Source organism: Lactuca virosa, chromosome 4 (assembly GCF_052849685.1).
Source record: "Lactuca virosa cultivar CGN04683 chromosome 4, Lactuca_virosa_CGN04683_v6, whole genome shotgun sequence".
Lineage (NCBI taxonomy): Eukaryota > Viridiplantae > Streptophyta > Magnoliopsida > Asterales > Asteraceae > Lactuca > Lactuca virosa.
In genome coordinates, this window is record NC_136429.1 from 536,643,204 (window position 1) to 536,651,031 (window position 7,828).

Below are 7,828 nucleotides of genomic sequence, written 5' to 3' on the forward strand. Positions count from 1 at the left end.
ACTCCATCTATTTTTACATGATCTTCAAAAGCTTCATCATTAGCATGGCATTCATCTCCTGTTTCGAGAACTTCATGGGGAGCAGTTAAAAAAAACTTCAGATTCATTACCAAGGGCTTCAACGTTAGCATGGGCTTCAACGTGAGGAGAGGTTTCCTCAGATTCGTGCGAAGAAACAGTCTCGAGTTCATTAGGTTCTTGAGCAATAGCCTTTGATGTAGATTCATCACCAAGTCTCTTAGATTCAACATCAATTTCGCAAGAATATGCGAAAAAGAACGCTTTGTTGCTATGATTGCTTACACATGGAGCAGAAGATGAAACATATCCCATACCAGATTCAGAATCTCCAAGAACATTATCTTCCTTCGTAGGGCTATCTTCAAAATGAAAAGACTCAAGAACACCATCACCTTTGTGATACGAATTTGATTTTTTCTTTGATGGTCTTCTGACTCTGTGAATCTTTCCCATGGCTAAAATCAACAAATTAACAACAGATTAAAATATATTAAGCATAAAAACCCAGAAAAACAACAAGAACACTTAATCTCTAAGAGAACTTCCTAGAGAGAAACATTCTAGAGAGAGAAAGTGCTCCATGGGTTTGGGTTTGGGTTTTTGGGTTTAGGGTTTAGGGTTTAGGGTTTAGGGTTTAGCGTGGGTTTAGGGTTTAGGGTTTAGGGTTTAGGGTTTAGGGTTTAGGGTGTAGGGTTTTAGGGTTTTAAGGTTTAGGGTTTTGGGTTTTGGGTTTAGGGTTTAGGGTTTAGGGTTTTTTTTTTGGATAAAAGGAGGAAACCCCTTAGCAAATTTTATTAATAAAAAAGAAATTATAAAGAAAGAGGGCAAACGCCCAAGAAAAAAAAGAACAACTCAAGCTAAGGAACATGCCCCAAAGAAAGAACAAAACCAAATAAAACAAAGATTTAACTAAGCAAGACCTAAAAGACATCAACCTTGATCAACAGGAAGATAGATATGTCCACCATGAGCGGATCTCGGATGAGAGTCGGAAGCAGGGTGGGAATCTCTGGGATGGATGACAGGATGGAGGATAGGATCTTCTTCATTGTCGACAATTCTTTGATGCGAGAGAACATCAAACATGTTAGACGACACATTCTTTTTCTTCGGATCACAAGTTATTGGCTTGTATACTTGAGTGATCTTAAGTGCAGGCCTTTGTGACATCCCCGAAATCACGGCCAGAAAAGACCGGTTTCATTTATGCTTTTAAAATAATTTTAGAGTAAATCCATTGATTTAAAAGAGTTGCGGAAATTTGTCCCCAAAAGAAAACATGATAAAATAAAGTATATCCAAGCATTTCTTAAAGAAATGTATTTTTATTATATATCAAAACTCGGGATGTCATGTTCCGATACAGACCAAAAGCATAAACAATACAAAATAGACCTTACAACAGTTACATATAACTACTGGTCTATAATCCAAAAATATCTTGACAATGTCATCCAACTTATGCTCTCGTGCCACTACCTGTAATACAAAGAAAAACTGAGTGGGTCAGGCTTGGGAGCCTGGTGAGCATATAGGGTTTTCAACCCATAATAAATAATTATATTTAGTTCATCAACCAACAATAACCCGATTACCCATTCCCGTTATCCTCACTTTATGTCCCTAAAACAACTATCACAAGGAACCTAGTCTAAGGATTTTCATCGGGGTGGACATTACTGCGAAGGGGTTTCCTCCACAATAAATGCCCTAAAGGCAACCATGAGGGGGATAGAGTACACCAGTGAACACATCGTTCACAACACCTACAGGTTATGAGCCTGCTAGTATTCCACTGGACTGTCTAGAAGGAGTCCGTGGTCGTCATCCATACTCCGCTAGATGACTAGATCAACAACAACATCAAGGCCTCTCATCATTTCTATTTCACCACACACCAACTGTCTACCCATGTTCTACCCAACATATTAGTAGATAAAATATATACATTTATATACAGCTTAAAACTTGTACAAACATCCATTCAACAACTAGTTCAAAAAAACAAATAATATATACACACATAGCACATATTTTATAAAGAATACGTCATATCTATGTGTTAGAAGAAAATGAATATACACTCACTTGATCAGAAGATGATCGGGCAGCACTACGGCTCTAAGAGTAGTATTTCTTCGGTGAAACCGGGAGATCTTCACAAAAATCGGGCTTCTCGCGGGCAGAGTTTTGGCTCGGAAACTTTACTTCTCGGGATCTTCGGGGCTTCGGGACTCGCTTCGGGTCTCGGGATGATATCGGGGCTTCGGGGGTATAAATCGCATGCAAATCGAGGCAATAATGAGTGAGAGAGAAGAAATGAGCAACAAATCTCGGAGACCTTGCATTCTATTTATAGGGGGAGGCTGACCCTCCGAACGCAGCGAGTTCCCTGAACGAACGCAGCACGTTCCCGAATGCAGCGCATTCCCTGAACGAACGCAGCGCGTTCCGCCGTGCGTCATTGCTTACGAACTTCAGACTTGACTGGCGACGAGACAGGCTCTGGGCTCCGAACGCGGGGCGTTCCCCAATTGAACGCGGGCGTTCCCCCTTTGGGATGCGCGCCTCGAACTTCAGAAAATCATAACTCTCGCATACGATCTTCGATTTCGACGTTCTTTATATCCACGCGTAGGTGAGATTATGCTCTACAACTCTCGTTTAGACTCCGTCGGCTAATTTTGACTTTATTTTTTTATTATATTATTTTTAGTAGGCCGGGACACGAAAACTCTGTTAGAAATTCATAGCTTCTTCATCTGACGTCCGTTTCCATCTGTCTTTTTACCGCTGGACTACTAACGACGAGATCTTCGATTCTCGTTTAGATTGTTTCGGCCAAATATCACTTGATCTCAATTTCGAGAATTGGGCTGCATACCGCTAAGTCGAAACTTAGAAAAATCATAACTTCTTCATACGAAGTCAGATTTAGACGTTCTTTTTATGCACACTCTCGGTTTAACGAACTCTACGACTTTCGTTTAGACCACTAAGGCTAAATATCACTCTATCATAAATTCACTATTTACGTCGCGCTGTGTCGTGCCGGTTCTGTCGCGAAACTTCGACAGGTCATAACTTCTTTGTTATAACTCGGATTTCGGCGTTCTTTATATGTACGGAATCCTTGTAACATATACTTGAAATTAGTTAAGATTACTCCTTCTAAATAATAATCCATCAAAAAGTTATTTTTGATGCTTATCGTCTCTAAATTGACTAGCCCGGATCTACGGGCGTTACAGCCTTTTCTCTTTACGATTATCGGCTTGAACCTTCTTTTTAGGGGTAGGAATGGCTCTAGTTCTTTTTTTAACCATTTGAAACCCTTCGTTATCAAATTCTTTTGGAATAGGCATAGCCGACTTTGGGCCGGGAGTACCAGTCGTGTGAACGGGGCAAGTGGCATGGTCATGACCAAAAATTTTGCAATGATCGCATCTCATTGGGTTCCAAGAATACTTGACTCTTAGTGTTGTAGATGTAGCACCTTTAGCCGTGATCGCTTTGATTTTTATTTCTTTTGCCCAAGGAGCATTGGTCTACATCTCAATGAGAATACGAGCAAAAACCGCTTGACCCATAGCCCGCTCACACATGGTGGTAGTATATGAATCCACCTCCAAAGGCTTTCCAAGTTTTCTAGCAATAAGGCTAAGACCATAATTATTGAAAAGTTGGAGGGGAATGCCAAAAATATTAACCCAAACGGGAACCCGATCATGCGTTGGTTTTTCAATGAAGACATTCGGGTCCCATTTTCTTAAGAAGAGCAGGATACCATTAATCTTCCAAATTCCTTTTTGAAGGACAAAATTCATACCATTGTTATTTTTAAACTTAAAGAAGAACATGTCGTCGTCATTAATAAAGATGTCAGAAATTCCATGTTCCTCCCATAAGTTTTGGAGCCTCTCTTTAACGAGCGGAAATGCAAGCCTTTTACCAACAAAATAACCATATAAAGTACGTTCATAAGGAATTCTTCCGTTAGCCATGATATCCGGAGGAATAATTAATATGTCATCATCTAAGGAATTATTAATGTTGACAAAATCAAGCTTGATGGGAGTAATAGAATGAACCTCATCGTGATGCAAAATAAATGGAGCATCCTTGCACGTTGGGCCATCAGCAACGAAATCAGGGGTAAAGGCCCAACTGGAGAAGGAGTGGATTTTCCCAATAAGACTTTAGCGAAGGATAAAGGGTGATTGATAATATTTGGGTTGTTGGGCCCAAATAAGGATGGCAGTGGGCTTGGATCATTCGTTGCAACAAACTGGGGGGGAAGTGGTATTACAATCGTTGGCCACACACAAAAAGTTGGTAGAGACATCCAAAGGAGCAGGCACACGCATGGAGGGAGCGTGGGAGGCGGGAATTGGAGCATTAAAGACTTGGTCTCCCACTGAGGAAGCGCAATCAAACGAGTTCCTCTCCTGGTGGTCTCACCTCTATTCCAGTTGATCAGGGTTGACATTTGATATTTCCATATTTATACATGTTTTTAGGCAATATTTAAGTACAATTTAATTAATATTTTGGTTATTTGCATGGAATAATGATACTTATAAGTTCAAATTGTATGTTGCAGCCAAAAAGAAGGCATTTTGAAGAAAAGGGACTAAAAGCGTTAAAGAATGGAACTTTGGAGGTTAAAGGCTTGAAGGATAAGAAATTTAGAAAAATAGGTACTCATGAGGTGAGTGTTAGAAGATTCATGGCGTGAGTTAGGCCTTCTAGAAGATAAACATTGTGGATCTGGAATCCGTGTTGAATACGGATATCTATTGGATTCACGAGGTGAACCTTAAAGGCTCACGACATGAATCGGGCAAAATCCACAAACTATATATATCATTGATTCCTACGACTTTGAGGAGGTTTTCTGGCATAGAGAAGTTCCAGAAGTCGAAAATTACAGAGTCCAAAGGCCTGGGAATTGTTCTTAACACCAAGGAAGAAGAAGAAGTCATAATTCACTTTTTAGTTTGGTACTTTTCAATATGCTTTTAAATATGACTTGTTTTAGCTTATTTGTTAGAATATCCAGCTAAATCTAGCTGCTTCTGTTAGCTAGATGAAGCTCGAACTCATGGTTTTAATATATTAGTTTAGACTTTGCTTGTTGGTTATGTCTTGTGTTTGATTGGTATACCTAGCATGTTTGATTTGATGTTAGATTGCTTTAATGTCTTATTTTGTGTAGTTAATGACCATTAATCTGCATGAATTTGAATACCTAGTAACCTAATGAACATTAGGTTATTAGAGCTAACATCGAACCAATCTTAGTTAAGGAATTGAATTATTAAATTAGGCTGTGCTAGAGAACTCATGTTATGACCATAAGTTGTGTTTGTTAACCCAATCCTACATAGCTCCAATATTAATCAACGATTGATTCTGTGTTAAATTATGTGTGACCATACATAGATCTACATGAATTAATTGATATTAGTTAATTTAGAACTGAATTGCTAAAAATGTTTTAATTGGTAACCAAAAAGAGTAGTCATAATTAATTTATAAACCATTGAGGGAAAGTGGAATCGAACTAACAGAAGTGTTTTGATTATTGATTGAATTCGTGTCAAGAATTAAGTTCATTTAAACTTGCAAAATTAGATAAAAAACCAATACGTAGCTAGAAATTTAGGTTAACTCAGTAGTAGGTAAATTAATTAGTTAAAACCGTTCCATGTGTTCGACACCCAACTTACCCAAACTATTCTATAATTCGACTAGGTACACTGCCTAGGTGCATATTAGTTTGTTAAGTTAGTTAGGATATAAATTTAAAACTAGTAGGTACTTTTTTGCACATCAAGGTTTTGGCGCCGTTGCCGGGGAACGACTTATTTAATTGTTGATTTATTTGCTTTAGGTTAATCGGTCCTTTTTGTAGGGTAAAACCTGCAAAAAGTTATTTTTTTTCAGATTAGTATTTTTTGTTCAGAACTGAACTCATGACGTGAGCTTTATAGGGTCACGACGTGAGTCCAATTATTTTTCTTTTTCTTCGTTTTTTTGGTTTTCGTTCAGTTTTACGTTTTTATTTGTGTTTATTTTGCAGTAGTTCATGGCCATAGGCTCTAGCACACCTTTGGTGCCACCGTTGGAAGATCCAGAGTCGTCCCTTCACAAGAAGACAGATAGAAACGTGAAAGAAGACCAACCACCAAACAAGTCACCTTTTAAAGATCTCAAATCAGTCTTTGGAAAGAAGTCAGGAAAGAAAGTGGGAGAATCTAGTACATCATCAAAGGTTGAAAGCTTTGATAAAAAATCTAACCCACAAGAATCCGAGTACGAATCCGACCCAAAATTCGAGTTACATAGAAGTGAACCCGAAGACGAACCAGAAAACGAGATGGCCAACATTGCGGATATATCCATGGGAGCTTACAAGAAGCGAATTAGAGATGATGCTGGTCCTGGCCTAGTACAACCTGCAATTCCTGCAACTACCACATTCGAGTTGAAAGGACACATCCTCACTACACTCAAGGATGTACCATTTTCTGGAAAGGATCATGAGGATGCTTACAAGCATTTGGATGAAGTTAATGACATAACGGACTATTTCAATGTCCCAAATGTTCCTAGAGAGATAGTCTTGCTAAGGATGCTACCAGTCACTTTTAAAGGAGCTGCAAAAGATTGGATGAAGGCACTTCCACCTGGTGCAATCACTACTTGGGCCCAAATGCGCGAGCAGTTTCTAGAACAATTTTGCCCACCATCAAAGATATCTAAACTCAAAAAGGCAATAGCCAACTTTGAGCAAAAACCGGGGGAGTCACTTTATGAGGCATGGGAACACTACAAAGGATTATTAAGAAATTGTCCTCAAAATGACCTTAACATACAACAAGAAGTCTCAATATTTTATGATGGTGTTAATGTTATGACAAGGCAACTCCTTGATTCTTAAGGACCACTAACTAAGAAAAATATGGGGGAAGTCAAGGAGTTGGTTGAAGAATTTTCAAAGCATTCTCATGAGTACCACAATCCAAGGCTGGATGGAGTTAAAGGAAGCAGGGGTGGACAATCTGCAGACATGGCTGCTGTACTAGCCATGCTTGATATTATTGATAGGAGAATGAAAAAGATGGACCAGACAATACATGCTATTAGAGTTGGGTGTGAAAGGTGCAATGGTCCACACTAGACTAAGGAATGCCACTTAGATGATAATGGGTAAAAAAAAGCTCAAGTTTGCTACTCAAGTGGGGATAAATATGATGAAGACTGGAGAAAACCAAAGAAGGAGTGGCTGCCATATGATGAATACAAGAAGAAAAAGGAAGAAAAATATAGGCAGATAGGCCGAGGCTTCTCCAAAAAGAGCAACCACCAGCAGAGAAGAAAGTTGACTTGGAGAACATGCTAGTTCGTTTTATGGAAGCTTCTGAGAAAAGGCATGATGATACTGATGCAACACTGAAAGATCAAATGAAGATGATGAAAGATCAGCAAGCTATGATGATTGACCAACAAGCCCTATTAAGAAATCATCAAGCATCGATCCACAATATCGAAGCTCAACTTGGTCAACTAACAACTTTGGTAAACGAAAAATTCTCTTCACAATTCCCCGATAAAAAGACTCAATCCCATGTCATGATGATCGAGACTGAAGAAGAGGCCATTTCTGAGTTCCTAGAAGCATTAGAAGAGGAGCCAAAACCATCCGAACCAAAGCCGAAGAAGAAAAAGCTTGAAAATAAAAATTTTGCTGAAACATTAGACTCACGACGTGAGCCTTCTACGCTACGACGTGGGCCCAGTC

The 7,828-nt window shown here is 39.1% G+C and overlaps 1 non-coding gene across 1 annotated transcript; it reads right to left on the minus strand.

Annotated features, from left to right (window-relative positions):
- Positions 1–6,787: 6,787 nt before the first annotated feature.
- Positions 6,788–6,894, minus strand: LOC145110215 (small nucleolar RNA R71). The gene has a single exon (XR_013709595.1). It is a non-coding gene; the product is annotated as a small nucleolar RNA R71 (small nucleolar RNA).
- Between the last annotated feature and the right edge of the window lie 934 nt (positions 6,895–7,828).